This window comes from Protopterus annectens, chromosome 4.part0 (genome assembly GCF_019279795.1).
Source record: "Protopterus annectens isolate FY-2018-M chromosome 4.part0, PAN1.0, whole genome shotgun sequence".
NCBI lineage: Eukaryota > Metazoa > Chordata > Ceratodontiformes > Protopteridae > Protopterus > Protopterus annectens.
In genome coordinates, this window is record NC_056733.1 from 794,045,253 (window position 1) to 794,065,252 (window position 20,000).

General features: G+C 40.1%; 1 protein-coding gene across 11 annotated transcripts in view; it reads right to left on the bottom strand.

Annotated features, from left to right (window-relative positions):
- The window catches only part of LOC122799590 (RIMS-binding protein 2-like), a 2,967,700-nt gene that overhangs the window by 2,610,002 nt on the left and 337,698 nt on the right, over positions 1 to 20,000 (bottom strand). The gene's annotated exons all lie outside the window — the stretch shown is intronic.

The following is a 20,000-nucleotide window of genomic DNA, read 5'->3' on the forward strand; positions in this document are numbered from 1 at the left end:
AGCAGTATGGATCGGTGTTAGACTAACGCATGCACAGAGTAAGGTAAGAGCAGCTATTGTAAACACTGACTGTGAAGACACATCTAGTTTAGCTGTCACAAAACAGCGCACACAGATGGCAATGTTAAGGCACCAATCTACTGTTGTAACTCAGGGAAACAATATGCAGAGAAATTACTTATGGAAACATAAAGGATGCCCAATAGTGGAGGGTAAAGGTGGTAAGAGAACAACAGAAACAACGGGAAATGGACAGAAGACTGCACAGGGAGCTGAGGACCAAGTCAGGATACAGAACACAGTGAAGAAGGGGATATGAGACTTTCACAGATATATCCGTCTGAAATTCTTGAATCTAGAAATGTGAAACTCAAACAGGATAGGCGAGAGACAGAACAATAACAGGATGTACTCAGCTGACATCATCAAAGATTTATCAGTGTACGTATACTATAATGTGAATGTCATAAAAAACACCATTTCAACCCTGAGGGATTTCATCTATCAACTCTATCCATTTATACTCTACTCAGTGCTTCCTTAAGATAATGAGCAATAGAAGCAGTCACACTGAAGGTGTCAGGGAATCACATATCAGTTAAGTGGAGGCAGAAAGAAGACAGGTCTCAAGAGATTTTAACCCATTACCCTCGTCTGTAATATTCTACCAAAACATTGCATTAACAAGCTGAGCCATAGAAGCAGTCACACTGAAGGTGTCAGGGAATCACATATCAGTTGAGTGGAGGCAGAAAGAAGACAGGTCTCAAGAGATTTGAACCCATTACCCTCGTCTGTAATATTCTACCAAAACATTGGTGGAGAGAAAGAAGACAGGTCTCAAGAGAGATTTTAACCCATTACCCTCTTCTGTAATATTCTACCAAAACATTGCATTAACAAGCTGAGCCATAGAAGCAGTCACACTGAAGGTGTCAGGGAATCACATATCAGTTGAGTGGAGGCAGAAAGAAGACAGGTCTCAAGAGATTTGAACCCATTACCCTCGTCTGTAATATTCTACCAAAACATTGCATTAACAAGCTGAGCCATAGAAGCAGTCACACTGAAGGTGTCAGGGAATCACATATCAGTTGAGTGGAGGCAGAAAGAAGACAGGTCTCAAGAGATTTGAACCCATTACCCTCTTCTGTAATATTCTACCAAAACATTGCATGAACAAGCTGAGCCATAGAAGCAGTCACACTGAAGGTGTCAGGGAATCACATATCAGTTGAGTGGAGGCAGAAAGAAGACAGGTCTCAAGAGATTTGAACCCATTACCCTCTTCTGTAATATTCTACCAAAACATTGCATGAACAAGCTGAGCCATAGAAGCAGTCACACTGAAGGCAGTCAGGTTATAGGTGCATGCCTTACCCTATTTTATATCTGCCAACGTCTTTACAATAATGCGTAGCACATTTGTGTGAATGATGGCAGCTGAGGCCAGTCTATGCAGCGCATGGCATTGATTGCACTTCATTGTTGCTATAAAACAAACAGTGCCATATCTCATTAGTTTTACACAGGTGTCAATATCGTCCTCCATGATTCCTCATGCAAAAAAAAAAGTGATTTAAAAGCCCTTTTGGGGTATGTGTGTGCAGTGTGATTATCTATTTTTAACCAAATTAAAGGTTGGAAATGGAATTATAGGAAAGAGATGAAAAGCAGAAGTAAACTGAGGGTAGAACATAAGGTAAGCAAATAAGGGAGAAGGATAGAGTCGGGATGGGCGGCAAATACTTTTTTTTGTTAGTTAGGTGTGTGACACTACCAGCCCAGCTATCTGCAATTTTGTAAACAATTCTGTGTCATTTGTGAATATTGATATGATTTATACAGAACTGCACTATGTCATTTGTGAATATTGATATGATTTATACAGAACTGTATGTTATGTACTGAGCTTCAAGAATGTGCCCACAGTGTACCCTACTGGAAAAGAACAGAAATGTATATAAACTATGCACCTGTGCAAATGTATGTTTTAATAGTAGAAGTTGGAACACACAGAGTTAACTTACAAAACCTCAAGAAAATAAGTTGAGATTGTTTTACGATTGTGTTATCTTTCAGTTTCAGTGAAACAGACAGAATGTCTAGAGCTACAGGATTTTCTATTGTCTGAAAAGAAAAGTAATTACTAGGTTTAAAATGTAAAAGTGTTTAACTGTTTTACAACTTTCAGTTCTGGGCAAACATCTGAGAGATATGTACTTCTCACACAGAGATGATAAAATTCTTAGTTTCTGTTAGCCTGGGAACTGAAGACAGGTGACAAAGAGTGACGTCATCCAGGTTAACAGAGCAGTAATATGTGATATTAATTTAAGAACTGTGTCAGAGAGTAAGGCTGGGTATTTTGTATCTTGTCTTAGACACAGAAACATCCATTCAGCACTTCTGCATTTACCTTGCTCTTTAAGTATTTATTTAGGGCATAGTATCTCTTAGATATAGATAGGAATATAGTAAAGATTAGTTTAGATGTTTTCTGTATTTATTTGAGACTGTCCTGCAATGTTGTTTTAAAATATTTCCTATGATTCTGAACTCTGTAGTTACTGCGTTGATTGAGTATTGTCTTGTTCTTTTATTATTTATTATTAAGTATATTTAAACCTTTTAATTGTGGATGGTTTGTTTAGAGATATTTAAGCTCTTAGCGTACTTACATATTTATTTGATGACACTGTATAGGCCACTCCAATAGCCTTGCTCTTGGTCACACTTACCATTTGGATAATAATAACATTACACAGTAGGACTGGTCACCCTTTGTAAGGGTGTATAGTAGCTGATAAGTAGGGGTTGGTGGCAGTGATAACTACTTATACACTGGTCAGAAGGGGGCATAGCTTATAAACCTGTGCCAGCCTTACCCAGGAGTGTCTGTGTATTTGTACACACTGCTACCATTAAATATCATTGTACCAGCATCTGGTGTAGGGCTACCTGATGCAGGTGATGCAGAAAAGGCAGGAGGTATTGTGGTAACTCTGGCAGATGTGCTGGGAGATTCTCCTGGTGGTGCAAGTGACAGGCTTTGCTGATGGGATGTGTGCAATTTGCTGTGCTGTTGTATACTAAAGTAAAAGAAGAGATAAACAAATGAACAAAAAATAATAAACAAAATAAAGGTATGTAAGAGAAAGAATAGTGACACAGAGGGTGGGGGAAGAGAAATACAAACACAATGAAAACTGCATTTCTAACCACTTTGATAATGATACAGTTAAACAGGATATAAAGCAGTAAATAATCATGAATTTCAGAATACTCTTCGTATACATCTGCCTATTTCTTTGAATGTCATCAGGGAAAAGAGACATAAAAAGAGCGTAATGTAAAATTTGTCAATGGCGAGCAGTGGCAAGCTATTTGAATAGCTAAAATATGTTCTACTTACAGCACAGAAGTAGTCGCTGCTATTTAACTTCATACTCCTGCCAGCAAAGAAGTTCAGGAATGCAGTATTTCATGTTGCTGTGATGCTGACTTCATAATTCTCTCATGTGCGTGGTGACTGTAGCATGGGTAACCTTAGCCAAAAGTTTTCAGGCTTCAGAATTATACTGAGGCCCAATATATCCCTAATGCAGGAGCCTTTAGCTGTACTCCTTATGAAGGATATCCAGAAACACCACATCTGTGCTCTAAAAGGAGCACACCCCTCTCTTTCTCCACCCATGATGTCTTACCTTGTGAGACCTCAGGAAACAATGGCATGCAGCTTGTGCCCAAAAAAGTTCTTACAACCTCCATGTTGAGTGCAACAACAGGCATCAATGGGCATCTCATTTATGTGACAGATGGAAAACTAAAAAAATATAAGAACTGTATTATTATGGAGTCAATGGAATTATAAATTCTAAAATTATATACAGCCTGCAGGTGCTCAGGTATATGCACAGCACTGCATAGACATCTGCTCAATTCGTACCAGGTATGCTCATCTGTAGCCTATAATAACAATGGCAGGAATGAGCTGGCACAGTTAGGGGGTGCAGGGTATGTGTTTGACACAGTGACAGTGACCACCACATTTCGTAGAGAAGCCATGGGTACAGTATCTCTGCCTTTGAATACCCAGCATATACAAACATCTGAAAGTGGACAGGTTGATGGGACACTATCAATCAGGGAAATGTACAGGCATCCAATCAACAGATCTCTGAATCTATCCATAGCATTTGTAGGCAGGGAGATCCACACAGGGGGTTTGTAAGGGTACTTACTAGTGATATGGTTACCTCCCACCACCTGAGGCTAATGTGTCAGTGGCCACAACCCAAGGTATGTGCAGGGCCATCATAGAGGCACAGGCTAGTACTACCGCAGCTATAGCAGATATAGTGATGGTGACCGATGGACTGCATGCTGCCCCAAAGGAGGGCATGTCTGTTATGTGTGATTCCTTGGATAGAGTGAATGACACACTGTACTGTGCAAAGATTTCTCAGGGCCATTTGGTAGGAGAGAGGGGCTGTCCTCACAGACAAGAGCCTGCTAGGACCATGTAGCCATGGATGTGTGAGATCCCACTCCAACAGTGCTAGCACTTCTGCAGCAGCATCCATGGAGGTGTCTACTCCCAGGAGAGGGTGTGGTCATCACCATGCTGTCCAGTAGGCCGAGCCACAGAACTGCACTAACTGCTTAAGGATGTGTCCCTGCAGACACATGAGTGCACACACACACACACACACACACACACACCCTACAGTCCCTAGCACATTACACAAATATCCACTTATCCTGGCCGTCTCACCATTAACTCCCCCATACTGGTTCTGACACTTCTCATTAACTCATTTTTTCTTTTTGTACACATCGTTACTCACACTCACACACTTCCCTGTGAAAGACATGCACATCTGTACTTCGTCCTCCACCTGTGCAAATAATGGTAACTGTGCCCTGCCCTTTGCACAGTGTTACTTGGGTTAGCTAGGTCTGATGTACAACATGGCCAACCTATGCATGGGTAAGAACAGCCTGGTGTTTTTACATGCATCATTTTACTGTAGTGTATCTGCTTTACTCTTGTATAGTTATGCTGTATAGCTATGTGCAATCAACTGCCTCTTTGCTAGTGCCACAGCCTACAGTACCCACCTACATTTGGAATTATCATCCCCTACTTCTGGCTCCTTCTCTGACTCCTCATCATCTCACCTTCTGCTGATTGTTATGCTGGGAAGTGCCGACCCTCTAAGAGACCACTGCCAAGTTATAACTGCATCCTACATATAATATTGTGTAACATTGTACATGCAGTCAGTGTTTTGACATACATTATACAGTCATACTGCAGGACACCACTGGATGAATCCAGTCATCATATGTGTGTCCCAGCAGTCCAAACACATGCTCAGTAATGTTTCTGGTTTGTGACAGTGCATGGGTGTACTCCTGGTCTTTTTGATTTTGTAGATTTCTGATGGGTGTCATGAGCTAAGGTTCTATGGCATACCTGGCATCATCAACAAATGGCTCTTGTGGGAAGTCATCCATCACAAACTACTGGTACAGGGCAAAGATGTGCCATATGTGGGATGAAAACTGCCTGGGCAGTCTGCACACTCATTGTAAATGATACCCTGTACATAACAGAGCACCTAACAGTTGAATGACTGATGGTTTATGTACCTCCTTCGCAGTTCATTAGTGGGCCTTTATTTCAATATGGGTGCAGTCTATGGCCTGCACACCTCATGAAAACAGGCTATATCATAGAACTCCCACATGGTGCTGACTATCTCCTCTGGGGTATATGGAAAACAAATATGTTACCCCACATGCTGAAGCATGCTATCAAGAAACTGATGGTGTATTTTTGAAACAGATGCCTGCAATAACCCCGCACTGTCCCCAGTAAGTTGTTGAAAGGTCCCTGTAGCTAATATACATCCCTTTGTAATCACTTGGATAGATACTCTACAACTTCTATGGGACTGCAGACAAGGCCAAGACATTTCTATGGTTTGTTACATGCTGTCTATGTCAGCACACTACAGGTCGACTATGTCAGTGTTGTGGAGGACATAAAATTGTTGTTGTTGGATGACCCTGCACCTCAGGAGACAATGTGGAACACCGTTGGGCATAGCAGCTGCAATAACAGCCTCCTGCAGATATGCATTTACTATAGTTGTGACAACTCCTAACATAATTCCACAGTCTGTTCCATCTGAATTCAGGCATTTGGCCATGTCCAAATATAAAGTGGGTGCAGCTTCTTTGCAAGGCATTTAAATTTTTCTGAATTGCTCTGCCATCTTGTTTAGACTCATTATAATACACAGCACCTCATTATACAGTTATTAGCATATAGTATGGCTGACTGCATTATTTGTCCTAGCCATGTTGTGTAGCTGAGTTTTCTGAATTGCACACACTCAGCACATGGTTGCTTATTGCTCAAGGTTCATAGGTTCATAGGTTGGTACTAGGCTATCAGCCCTAGGGCCTGTACAAGCCTAGCCATAACAATTCCCTGGCTATTTATTCCCACAATATTTACTTCCCTGGACCCCTGTCTAGCAGGGTGACTGATGTGAAATTCACTTAGTGTGATGCGGCAACGTTTTCTGTATTTGGCCCTTAATCTTTTTTTTTTTCATCAAATAATTTTTATGTCCTTTAGTAATATACTGAGTGTTATAGTACAGTTTGTCATTGCATTGCATGGCTTTTTTTTAGTTCCATATCAGAACAGGGCTGATTGAGCAATGTTGTATTTGAGTTGGGTATTATTCACTAAAGATGTTCAGCGAGGGATTCTCTGTGGTCACTGCTGTGCAACTGTAGAGTTGGTATAATTAAGTTACAGAGTGGGGTGGCCACTGGTGTGTATGCTCCATTTGTTGTGTGGTCAGCTGTGTAAGTTTTCAACTGTTTTTTTTTTTTTTTCTTGATTGTCATATGTGTGTGTGTGTGTGTGTGTGTGTGTGTGTGTGTGTGTGTGTGTGTGTGTGTGTGTGTGTGTGTGTGTGTGTGTATACATAGTGGGCTAAGTGTGCTTGAGCATGAATGCATGTGCAGCATGCTTTTAAGGACAATTTGAGAAACTAGAGGTATAGTCCAATTAAAAATAAATAAATAAATAAATGCCATCTTGGCTTCCGGTCTAAAACAAAACGAACACAGTACATTTAGTTATTGCTTACCAAGAGTATTCATTCTACATTGTCCCTGCAAGATGCAGGCTTTTTTTGTAAAAAGAAAGTCTAAGACCACAGGCTTCTCCCAGGCCTAGCTTCAAGCTCCATAAGCAGGTACTTCCACAAGGTACACTTCACAGGTTAGCCCCAACTGAACTCGTGCCCCCAGGGTTCAGATAATCCTCCAGGTGAGGAAATAACTTCCTGATTTTAGCTCTGCAGGCTGCTCTTTTTTATACTCCAGATTATGTTATGGCTACAGCTCTTTAAGAATATTCCCGCTCTCCATGTTGCAGTACACTTAAAGTCACATTACGTATTTTCCACAGTCAGTGCTACTATATACATGGAGGCTGAAGCAAACCTCAGTGAGCTGTATAATACTAGAAGACAAATATCTTAAATCAGAATACCACTAAAATGCTGCATTTGAGTTTGTGTGAGTGCATACTCAGGGAACCCCCCCCCCACTCCCACCCCACAAACCAATTCTTATGTCAGGGACACTGCATTAATTTGCAAGGATATTCATCGTTAGGATAATTATGCAGCTGGTGAAGGGGTACACTCCCCATATAAACAGAGACTTACAGGTTGGTAGTAACGACAACTTCAGTACAGTAATGGCCTTATGAATCACTGTTCTTTAATTGTACTGTATTCATGATGTTATGTTTTTGGTAATCAGTATGGTGCTACTCAGTAAGGTATGCTTCTTTGTTTATGCTAAGCAGGATCCCTGTTTGTTGAGTACTGCTGCTGTGTGTACTTTGTGATCACCGAACAATACTAATGTAGGGTGTATTTGATAAGCGTCATTTTGGTGTGTGTGTGTGTGTGTGTGTGTGTGTGTGTGTGTGTGTGTGTGTGTGTGTGTGTGTGTGTGTGTGTGTGTGCGTGTGTGCGTGTGTCTGTGTGTGTGCGTGTGTGCGTGTGTGCGTGTGTGCGTGTGTGTCTGTGTGTGTGTGTGTGTGTCTGGTGTTTACTGATATTGCAGTCACAGAGGTTTTCACTGTAGTCATGCTGAAGTGTGAGGACTCTTGACTGGATGTTATACACAGACATAATACATTCATATACAAAAATCATATTATTTCTTCATCCACTTTCTTCCTCACACTTGCACTTGAATATATGCTGATGACTAAAGGCTTCCTCTAGCAATGAGCTCTCTTGAGACCTCTAACCTGAATTTACCTCAGTCAGTCATTGATTTAGTGTGAATCATCGTACAATGAGTACCACCAAAATGTATGCAGTGTCGTTTCACTCTATTGCAAACCTCAGCAAAAATACTTTCCTTTATAAAGCTGCAAATTTACTCAGTGCTGCTCTCCAAAATGTTAATTCATTTAAGAACTTGCACATTACACTGGTTCCCTAGTTCAAGTCTGAAATATAAATTTCAAATATTTATACTAGCATGTGCTTATTTTTCTTTTACTCCAGTGATTAGGCTAACAATTCCAAGAGATTTTATTTCAGTGCTGTTACACCTAGTCTTCCAGTCTTCACTGGTCTAACCTCACTGACCTCTTCCTCTGGTTGCTCGTGCTTCCCATTTATCCCCTAGACTGAGATGAGTAGAGGGCAGCAGATCCCAGAAACAGTTACTCTGTAGGTCAGGGGATGTTTTTCTAATTCCCCTCCCTTGTGCTTCCACTCTTTGCATCTGACATGCATAATACTGAGGTGACTGCAGGCTCATGCACTCACATGACTCTACCAACAGATGTATCCACACCCCAGTATTCAGGCACCTCAGCAGCTAATCATACTTGTGTTAATAAAGTCATAGATAATACATGGGAATCTACCTTTTTATTGCATTATGTCAGTCTTCTGCACTCTCCCAGGCTTTGGCAATACCAATAGAAAATCTTTAAAAAAATTAGGATACATTTTATACTAACATATGTCAGTGACTGGATACTTTGTATACTAACATGTCTTGTGACTGGATACTTTGTATACTAACATATGTCAGGTGACCAGATACTTTATATACTAACATATGTCAGTGACTGGATACTTTGTATACTAACATGTCTTGTGACTGGATACTTTGTATACTAACATATCTGAGGTGACTGGATACTTTGCATACTAACATGTCAGGTAACTATGTCCCTAAAGTAACCCAACTTCTGTTATACATAGATTTTAGCTGTCTGTCACATAACTTGCCAAAGTTACTTCCGTTCTGTTTTAGATTCATAGGTTCATAGATAAATACAGCCTAGCCAAAAAAACTCTATTCAAATGTTTCTGCCAGCCTCAAGGACAAAACAAGATAGACCAGGAGAGAATCAGAGGCTTCCCAGCCAATTATCTAAGGTTACCTTGAAGGTGACAGGGGTGCTCTCCTTTTTAGAAATGTTATCTAACATGAGTGAGGTTTTTAAATGGGACCAGAGCAAAGTCTCTAAGACCCAGAAAATGTATTGTGATTTAATACAATTACATAGGTCACTCTAAAGCAACTCCCATTCCTCTTATTTTGCCTGCTTTAGAGGATATTTTTATTACTACAGCTAGTTTACTGAGCAGACAACCTTTGGTTGCCAAATGTTTGATTGATTATATAAGGTACCCCCATCATATAAGTACCCGTTTTCTAATCCCAAGACAGATCTAGTAGTCAACTGTTTCTCTACATCTGCTGCTGCCAAACTCTAATCCCATATTCCTTCAGATAAAGATGGGAAAGTAATGGATACATTGGGGAAGAAAATGTATTCTAGTACTTTAACTTTCAGGATTTTACAGTGTCAAGCCCATATGTTAAAGTTTTTGCTTGTATCATTTTAGAATAAACAGAAGTTATTAGCTAACCTTCCATCTTCTCAGGTGAAGCATTGTGTAAATGCAGCTGTGCCAGCTGTTTCTCATGTGACTAAGCATATTCTGAATTGCACTTATGATGCCTTTGACTCTTCTTCCAGGGCAGCTTTTTCTGGATCACTTTTGAGAAGACTTGCTTCCGGATGAAGTAATATCTTGAACTCTCCTTTTAGTAAAGATTCCCATTTTGGCCTTTCAGCAGCTGAGGTACTTAAGAAGTGTTAGGAAAAAGGGAAACTGATACAAGGAGTTATACATTTTCAACCCTTCTTTTCTAAACCAAATAACAGTTTTAACCCACCTTAGCCTGGTTTCCCAAAGAACAGTTTAAATAGCAGGGAACAGTACTCAGGACTGAAAAAGAAATAAATCAATGAAAAGAAACCTGTAAGAAAAGGTGAAAAGCCTCATAAAATCAAATACAGCCTTCACACTCAGCATGGCTATCCAACTATTCTGGCCCCTTACTCCACCCTGGCAATCTCTCCATATCCCCCAGACTTCAACTGAGCTTTCGGTGTCAGATAGATCCAGACAAGTTTAAGGGAGATCCATTGAGGTCACTCCTGGCAATGGAAATCTTCCCTCACTATGTGGGAATTCCTTCTTGTCCAAGGAACAAATTTCTCTACTTCCTCCCATTTTACACAACATGATGTCTCAGGGGTAATAGAACCAGTGCCCTTCAGTCATTGAGGCAAAGGCTATTTTTCAAGGATTTTTCTGGTCCCCAAACTAGAAGGATCCTAGAGACCAGTACTGGATCTTTTGACGTTAAACCTCCATGTCAAAATTCCCAAGTTTGATCCCAGTCTTAGCTTTTATGCTAAAGCGAAACCTAAAGACCACCTTTTACCACATTCCTATTGCCAAACAATTAAAGTTTTTCTTAAGATTTGATGTATCTGTCTTACATTATCACTTCTCTGTTTTACCCTTTATATTTATGAAATGCAGACCTCCAGTCACTGCTCATTGCAGACTCGAAGGCATAGCCAGCCTTAGGCATAGGCCAATTAGGCAGCCGCCTAGGGCACCGCTCTAGCAGGGGAGCTTTTGAGTATTTATTTGTTTGTTTTTTGTAGTAAAGAAGTGGTTTCTTTAAAATATGTTGAATGAATACAGAAAAAAACTGAAGTGTAGGACAAATTGTGAGAAAAAGGAAGAAAAAAGTAATCTGGATGGTGTAGGCAGACCAAGATGGGGCACCGGGTGGTCTTCGGGGGTGCTGTGGAGCCCTTTTGCCTGGGGTACCAGCAGGGGAGCCCGCAAGAGTTTTTGCAGGGGGGTGCAAACCCAGAGCCCCCCCCCCACACACACACACACACAGCCATTCCAGTGTCCCATTACTTGGCTATTTCTCCTCAGTTGCCAAAAACACTGTTCAAAACTCTCAGTGTGCATACTGTTTTATGCTTTACTTCTATGATGATTACAGATATTTCGATTTAATTTACAAATTTTATAGCACAGACACTGATAGACATTTGCTAAGCAAAGTAATAGTCTTACAATGAAAACAGACTTGAAATTAAAACTTCTCAACCTTTGAAACTCACATTAACTGAAACAGTATTGAAACCAACATTCAAAGAAAATGCATCTGACCAGTGGCAGGTTTAGTTTACCTTTGGGCTGTTTTCAAATCATAGGTTCATAGGTAGGTACTAGGCTATCTGCCCAAAGGCATTTATAAGCCTAGCCAGAATGTGGTGGCTTACACCACCCCCTAGATTAGTTCCCTATGCCTCTGTCTAGCAGAGCCACTGATGTGATCCCCGGGGTAAACTTTCTGTTTCCCATCCATTCGTCAAGGTTTCTCTTGAAGAGTGCTAGCAAGGAGGTCTGCCTAATGTAGATTGGAATCTTGTTCCAAAGCATGGAAAGTCTCTGGGACAGGAATCTATCCCTCCAGCACATCCTGTTTATTGTTGTGGTGAGGTTTAGATCCCTAGAGCATGTGGCTTGAGGGGATAAGCTTTTCTTTAGGTGGAGCATATCCATCAATTCTGGGTTGGACATGGCCTTATATGTCAGGCAGAGATCACCTCTGAGAAGGCAGTATGCAACTGAGTACAGCTGGAGTTTCTTCAGTCGAGTTGCATAGGGCATCTGTTTGAGGGCAGTGATCCTCTTGGTGAGGTACTTCTGTGGTCTTTACAGCTGTTGCAGGTGCCTTGTAAGGTACATCCCAAATGGGGCATTGTACTCTATATTTGGTCTGATGAGTGATGAGTAGAGGGGCACAATGACCTCTTTTGATCTGGATGCAAACCCTTTTGTGATTAGGTGGGCCACATAGAAGGATTTTCTAACCACTTTGGCAATGTGATTATCAAAGGAGAGATTACTATCTATTTGGGTCCCCAGATCCCTTATTACGTTTTCTGTATTTAGAAGACTACCACCTATGTGGTAGCTTGTGGTACTTTGTTATTTCCAAAGGGAATAACTATGCACTTTTTGGCATTTAGCTTGAGGCCATGATTTTGACACCAGGTATCTATTTCAGTGATACCCTTTTGGAGGATGTCTGTGTCAGCTGGTGAGTCAATTATAGCCCCTAGTTTGCAGTCGTCTGCGAACTTGATCAGCCATAGTCCTCCTGTGCTTGTCTGTACCTCTGAGAAGTATATGCCGAGCAGGAGGGGTCCTAGGACTGAGCCCTGGGGAATGCCACTTGTAATCGGTTTAGAGTCAGACCTAGCTCCCGCAACTCTCACCATGTGAGTTCTGTCCATGAGCCAGTTGGCAACCCATCTTGTGACATAGGGGTTTATGTTCATGCCGGTGAGCTTGTCTATAATACCAGAATGGGGAATGGTGTCGAAGGCCTTTGCAAGGTCTAGGTAGGCTGTGTGTACCACCTTTCCCTCGTCTATAGCCCTGGTAACTTTCTCAAATAAGTCCACCAGGTTAAGGAGGCATGATCTGCCCTTAACAAAGCCGAACTGGGTAGGGTCCAGTGTTTGGAGGTTCCCAATGTCTCTGTTAATGAGTTCCATGATGATGCACTCCATAGCCTTGCAGACCAAGCTAGTCAGGCTTATAGGGTGATAGTTCCCGGGGTCTGTTGTGGCTCCACCTTTGTGGAGTGGAATAACTGTTGCTGTGCACCACTCTATGGGTATGTAGCCTGTGGAGAGGCTGAGTTTGAACAGTGTGTTTAGGTGAGGGGTTAATTCGTCTTTGAGCTCATGTAGAACACAGCCTGGGACACTGTCCGGTCCCATTGATGCTGTGTTTTTGGCTTTGGAGAGGGCTATTTTAACCTGAGTGTCTGTGATTTCAGGGGCTCTACATTCTTCTGGTATGGTTATGGGCCTTTTTGGGGGTGAAGTTTGCAATGAACCTGTCTGCCAGGATGTTGGCAAAATCAGTTGGTTCAGTGTATTTTGTGCCATTCTGCACCAACTCCGAGCAGATCTGAGCATTGCCACTTAGATTCTTGACATAGCTAAAGAATGCCTTGTGGTTATCTTTGGAGTCTTGGGCAAGTTTTCTTTCAAAGGTCGCCTTGGATGATTTTATGAGGGATCGTAGTTTCTTGCTGATACTGATCAGGGGTATCTTCCCTTCTTGGGATTTTACTCTTTTTCTGTACTAGTTTCTTCCTTCTATTGTATAGCTTGTTTATGGCAGGGGTCCACCAGACTGGTTTCCTTTTCTTGGAGGAATGAGTCTTGGTTTTGCTTGGGATAGCACGATCCATGCATTTTTGTAGGTGCCTGTAGAATGCATTAGTAAAGGATTTTGCAGCTTGGACAGCATTATCCTTTAGCATGGGGGCTTTGAAACTTTCCACCTCCATCTTAAGTAACGTGAAGTTTGCTTTTGAAAAGTTTTCTACAGTGGTTTCCTTGTCTGGGGGTGGGGGTGGAATGTGTATATCCAAAGTGATTTGTTTATGGTCCGACCTAACCAGTGAGGAGTTGACCTCCGGTGTGGAACACTGGTTGCCTATGTTGGTGATGACCAGGTCCAAAATGTTGTCACCTCTGGTGGGAGTGTTGACCAGTTGTTCCAGGGCGTTTGAGTTTATAAATTCTAGGAAATGTTGGACAAGGGAGTTAGTACTTGAGTAGTTCTCCCAGTTAATGTTTGGGTAGTTGAAATCACCCAATATTATGGTGTTTGGTAGGACCTTTATGTTACCCAGTGCTTCCAGAAATGCGGAATGGGGGTCCTGGGACATGGTGGGTGATCTGTAGCAAGCTCCAATTTGAATTGCAGTTTTGCCCATTGTTAGTTGCAAGTGGATAATCTCTGAAGCATTGTGTTGTGCCACTAACCTGGAAGTATGGGTATCCTTGATGAATATGGATACTCCCCCGCCTTTTGTATTATGGTCCTGGTTCTGTGGCCAAAATGTATGGTATGAGTTGTAGCCTGGTAGTGCTGGGGTGCTCTCTGAAGCCTTAAACCAGGTTTCTGTTACTGCACATAGATCGATTTTCCCCATACTGAGGAGTGCCTCGAGTGCACGCATTTTGAGGTTTAGACTTCTGGCATTGAGTAGTCCCTTAGGTCCCTTGCACACATTTTAGGACCATGCAAAAGTTCTTTCATACAATCAGGAAGGTGAATTGATTACAATATATAATAATTGAATTATATCCCTTGTATAATACAGCACAACTTGATAGAGTGTGTTTTAAATTTATAGTTGTGAACATTTTGCCAGTAAGCAATGAAATAAAACATATGAACCAATAATGACAAACTGCCCAATTCAGAACATTTCAACCATAAAGGGCCACTCAAACTTCCATCATTACAATCCACCAATATCAGTCAATATGCACAATCTCTGCAGAAGTAAAATTCATCTGAATAATTCCACATTAAAGAGATCTGAAGAGGTTGCTGCTAGCACACAGCTTTATATTTCATTGTTTCATCTACAAATTCAGTGCATGCTCCCCTTGAGGAGTAAATTGCATGTTACATTAAAAATGGTAAGCTGGTAATATTGCAATAGGGAATGGGTGGCAAACTGAAAACAGGTTCATAGTTACTAGGCACCTCATCCAAAGGAGGACATACTCAGGTCTGCAGCACCCCACTCCCTAACAATACAAATCTGCATGCTGTGGGAGTAGAACCTATAGGCCTCTGCATCAAGATGCAAGTATGCTACCTGTTGCGTTACTAACACTGCTGCAAATTTCTATACGACACCAGTGATACTATTTGCTGAACAAAACAGTTGTACATTTTAAGCAGACTTTGCATGAGCAGTAGTAAACTTCTCTTCCCTTGAAGCTCAATTTGTTGAAAATAAATTCTACCTGCTAACTCTAACTAGGATGTTTCACTCTTTCTTACACACACACACACACACACACACACACACACACACACACACACACACACACACACACACACACATGCACGCACGCGCACACACACACACACACACACACACACACACACACACACACACACACACACACACACACACACACACACACACACACACCTCAACATCTTAGCGCAAGAAATCTGGACAAAGCCTAAAATAAATAGGGACAAATTATAAATACTTCTGTTGATATGCATTTTTCTACAAAATATTATGTCTAAAACTCAAATGTCTGTCATTATTTAACACCTCCAATCCTTTTTAGGAGGAATATGGGGTAAAAAGCTGGACATTCTGAAAAAACCTCAACAGCTGAGGGATATGCTACCTCCCTCTTATACATACACACACCCACAAAGGCCCCAAATTAGGGACACATTTAGAAAGTTGCTAGAGCAGGATTTGTGTTAGAATGCATTTTCTGAAGGATATCAAGTCTGAAACTCAAATGCATGTCATTATTTAGTAACTTTAATCCTTAGCTCATCCCAGTAATTTGTCAAAAACAGAATTTTTATAAAGAACAGATCAAAAATATATGACACAAATCTAGACAATCGGTGAAAATCTGTATAGTTGAGAGGTATGACACACACACACACACACACACACACACACACACACACACACACACACACACATATACACACACACACACACACACACACACACACACACACACACTACTGCCTTAGAAAGTGGGTAGAACAAGTTTTGCATTAGTATGAATTTTCTGAAAGATATAAAGTCTAAAGCACAAATGTCTGCCATTATTTTCTGACTTCAGACAGCAAGGATTTGCTAGAAAAACACAATTTTATGAAAAACAAGCAGAAAATCTGGATAATTGTGAGCCGAAGTATGCCCTCCCTTACTCACACTTCTGCCTCCCTCTTTCTTACATACAAACACACACACCCACCAGTGGTGGATCCAGGAATTTTCAGAAGTGGGGGATGCAGTGTAGAAAGGAGACATTTGGGGTGTGTTAAAAGTAGATGAACAGGGGTGGGGGCTGTAGAAAGATGACCACCTAGAGCTGCTGTGACAGCAGTTGTGAAAATACAGCAATGTACATTCATGTGTACATCCTTGTAGTGCACCTGCGATAGTAGAAATAGGTAAGACATCCTGGGAGTGTTGTCTGCTCATCTATGCCAACCCTTTTCATGGTGGCATGACTTACATTTGCATTATGATAATCTAGCAAATAGTGCCGCTGAAGATGATGTGACCAGGGCAAGTACTGATAATGCAGGCATTGTAACCTGGTAACCCCAAATATCCTATTAACTGCTGACTCCGCTGTCTGCTAAATAGGTGTGAGATAACCCCACTCAACAAAAGTAAATAAATAAAATGATACAAAATTTTCTGATGCTGAAAGTGAAGTCTTTCCACCAGAACAAGGCCAGTGACAACAGCTAAATTAGTAGAAGTCACCAATTCAGAGTAACTAATAACCATGTTTCTTCAACTTCCTGAAATACAATCAAGGCTAGAGTCCATGTAGATATTACAGTTAGATATTACATTCAGAAATAGTTCACTTTTCCAGATAAAATAAATATTTAATGCTTATCTGATAAACTACCAACCAATAACTATTCCACAGAGACATTTACATGCAGTGTAGAACCTACACATACACACAAAAAAAAATAATAAATAAAACTAAATTAATTTGAAATAACTACTTGGGAGACCAAATTCATAATGAGCCTAAGCAGAATGGGACTATCCACATGGGTGTTTTATGCCATGCTGCCCCCCCCCAACACACACACACACACACACACACACACACACACACACACACACACACACACACAAGTATTGCCTATCTAGCAAAATAAATAAATAAACTTCATACTAATTATCATAAGGTCGATAAACAGCTGCTAGACCAATGACACCTTGCACTATAATATATACGCACAAACATTTTACTACAAAGCCATTTTAATGCAGAGCACTCCAACCCCACCTTAAGAAGTTCCACAGTTTTCCAAAAATAAATAAATACATACATAAATATGCTGGTACCACCACCCTCTGTCTTCCCAGAATATAACACCTTCATCTTACTGTTGGAACATTTCTTATCATAGCGGACAGTCAGATTGATTCTTATGACTGGGCACACAAACTATGAAAGGATCATATTTTATATATATTGAAAGGATCATATTTATATTTCTAAGCAAACAGACAAACAAAGGAAATTATCTTTCTTTCACAGTAAAATTACAAAAAATGCATACAGCACACATACACATATATATATATATATATATATATATATATATATATATATATATATATATATATATATATATATATATATATATATATATATATATATATATATATACGTGTCTCCTACACACACCTATGAGAACCTCACTTAGAAAGAATAAAAGACATTAAATTGAGTAGCTAAAATTACTCACCACTATGTTGTTGTTGTTACCACTATAATGGTGATTAATTTTAGAACATAGAAAAATCGTTTAAGTAAACTTACCATAACAGCAGATCTTCTAATGGAGCACCATTTTAGTTGGTGTCTCTCCCTCCACCCCTTTTTTCCTGTTGTTCTTCCTCATACGTTGCCAAGGTGTTGTTTCTTTCACCCTTTTGTATACAGATTTCAGGAGAATTACCTTTGTTTCCAAACATATGTATACAGGATTCTTGTTTTTTTCCTGTGCAAAAAATAAAAAATAAAAAATTCTGAAGCTTTTGGCACTCTTTCTGCCTCTTATAGGAATCATTCTATATGCTCTTGGAAGGGGGAGCATCTGGAATGTGCCCACTGCTTTTAAACACTAGTTGGTGCAGGAGGGTAAACCCACATAGCTTAGGCTAATGCAACAATGATCTATTAGAACATCTACAGTTATGGTAAGTTTACACAACTGTACTTTATTAACCTTTGAGAGGCTGAGAGAACTTGTTCTTTAGTAATTAAAGGGGGTGGCAGGGATTGTGTAATTTGTGAAATAGCTGTAACTGCAGGTGGACTAAAATTTGCACTAAACTTGCCCACTACGATATTAACTGTTTCCTGTAGGTCAGAGTGTGTAGTATTGTTATAGATTAGCTCTGATCATTTTTTTGTGTTTTAGTTCTTAAATTCCTAACATAATTAAAAAAGATTTGTAGTTATTTTTTATCTTAATCACTATTAATTTCATACTCAGCGTTGAGCTTCCTAATGATCTCCTTAAGGTCATTAATATCTTGTGAATGAAACCTCTTCTAAGCATACATCAATTTCTTTCTGTTGTTATTTAATTTATTTATATGGCTATTCCACCATGGGGGGGGTTGTTTTTAAATTTCTTTTTATATTTTGTGCAAGTAAGGACTGCCTTATCAAGACATCTGTTTAAGCAGGAGAAGAAGTTAGAGGCATAAATGACAGCTTTAGCAATGGGATCCATCAAAGGATAATTACAGAGGAATTTATTTAGGTCATCAAGCAACTGAAGAAGGTTTGCTTTTGAGAAATCCCTATGCAAAGAGATATTTACATGGAAAGTACCACCAGTTTTATAGTAAAAGCTCATCGATTTATGGTCTGATTTAAAAAAGCAGGATAATACATATGGAGATATACAAGAAGTGGTAATTTCCATACATATCATTTTGTACAGATTATATTACAAACTTCAAAACCCCACAGATTCTTACAGATTACCCATCAAAGTTTCTGTGTCTCAATGCTGATAAGCCATGCTGAACAGAAATGGTGAGCGGTGCCTACCTGTAGTGTTGGGAGACCTGGACCTAAGAAGTATACAAGCAATCAGAGGACAAGCAAGGGAATAGGAAGAAATTACCTGCTTTGACTATGCGCCTTTTCAAGCAGTGAGCACAAGTGTTCCTCAATCGTGATCTAACAGCGCCCCTGCTGGTAACTGGAAGAACAGCAGCAAAAGATGCATAAATAATAAATGGGAAGCATTTCATGATGGATATAGGCTCATACAGTAAGCTGGAGGCAGTTTGTCAACCAGGGCCACTCACTGCAATGCACCCCCACAGGAAAAGAAAATGTAAAAAGGTAGGATAGAAAATGCCCACCTTGTCCTCTATAGCATGATACCTGCACCCCATTGGTCTGACACTTAGCCCTGTATGTAGAATGACCGAGTTAAGAAGGAATCATGGGTACAGGAAAGATATAAGAAATCAGTCTGACATACACAATGTCAAGGAATATGTTTTTCTTTTTTTATTTATTTTGTTCAGTTAGATGTGCTAAAATTTAAATAAAAAGGCTCTGTTATACATAGCATGACTTGTATTATATAGATAAATAGCTAGCTAGCTAGATAGATATATAGGTGTAGACAGAGATAGCTATATATATATATATATATATATATATATATATATATATATATATATAAACATATAGATATAGATATATACGACTCAGAAACATGTACTTACTAGGGCAAAGGCAGCTACATTCTGACGGTAGGTGTAGAAAACAGCATACAATTTTAAAAATCCTGGTTGTATATGTAGAAGCCTGATTGTCAGCTAGGTTGGCATAAGGCTGGGTCAAAAATGTGTCAAAATATTGAAAAGTCTTGCCAGGAAAA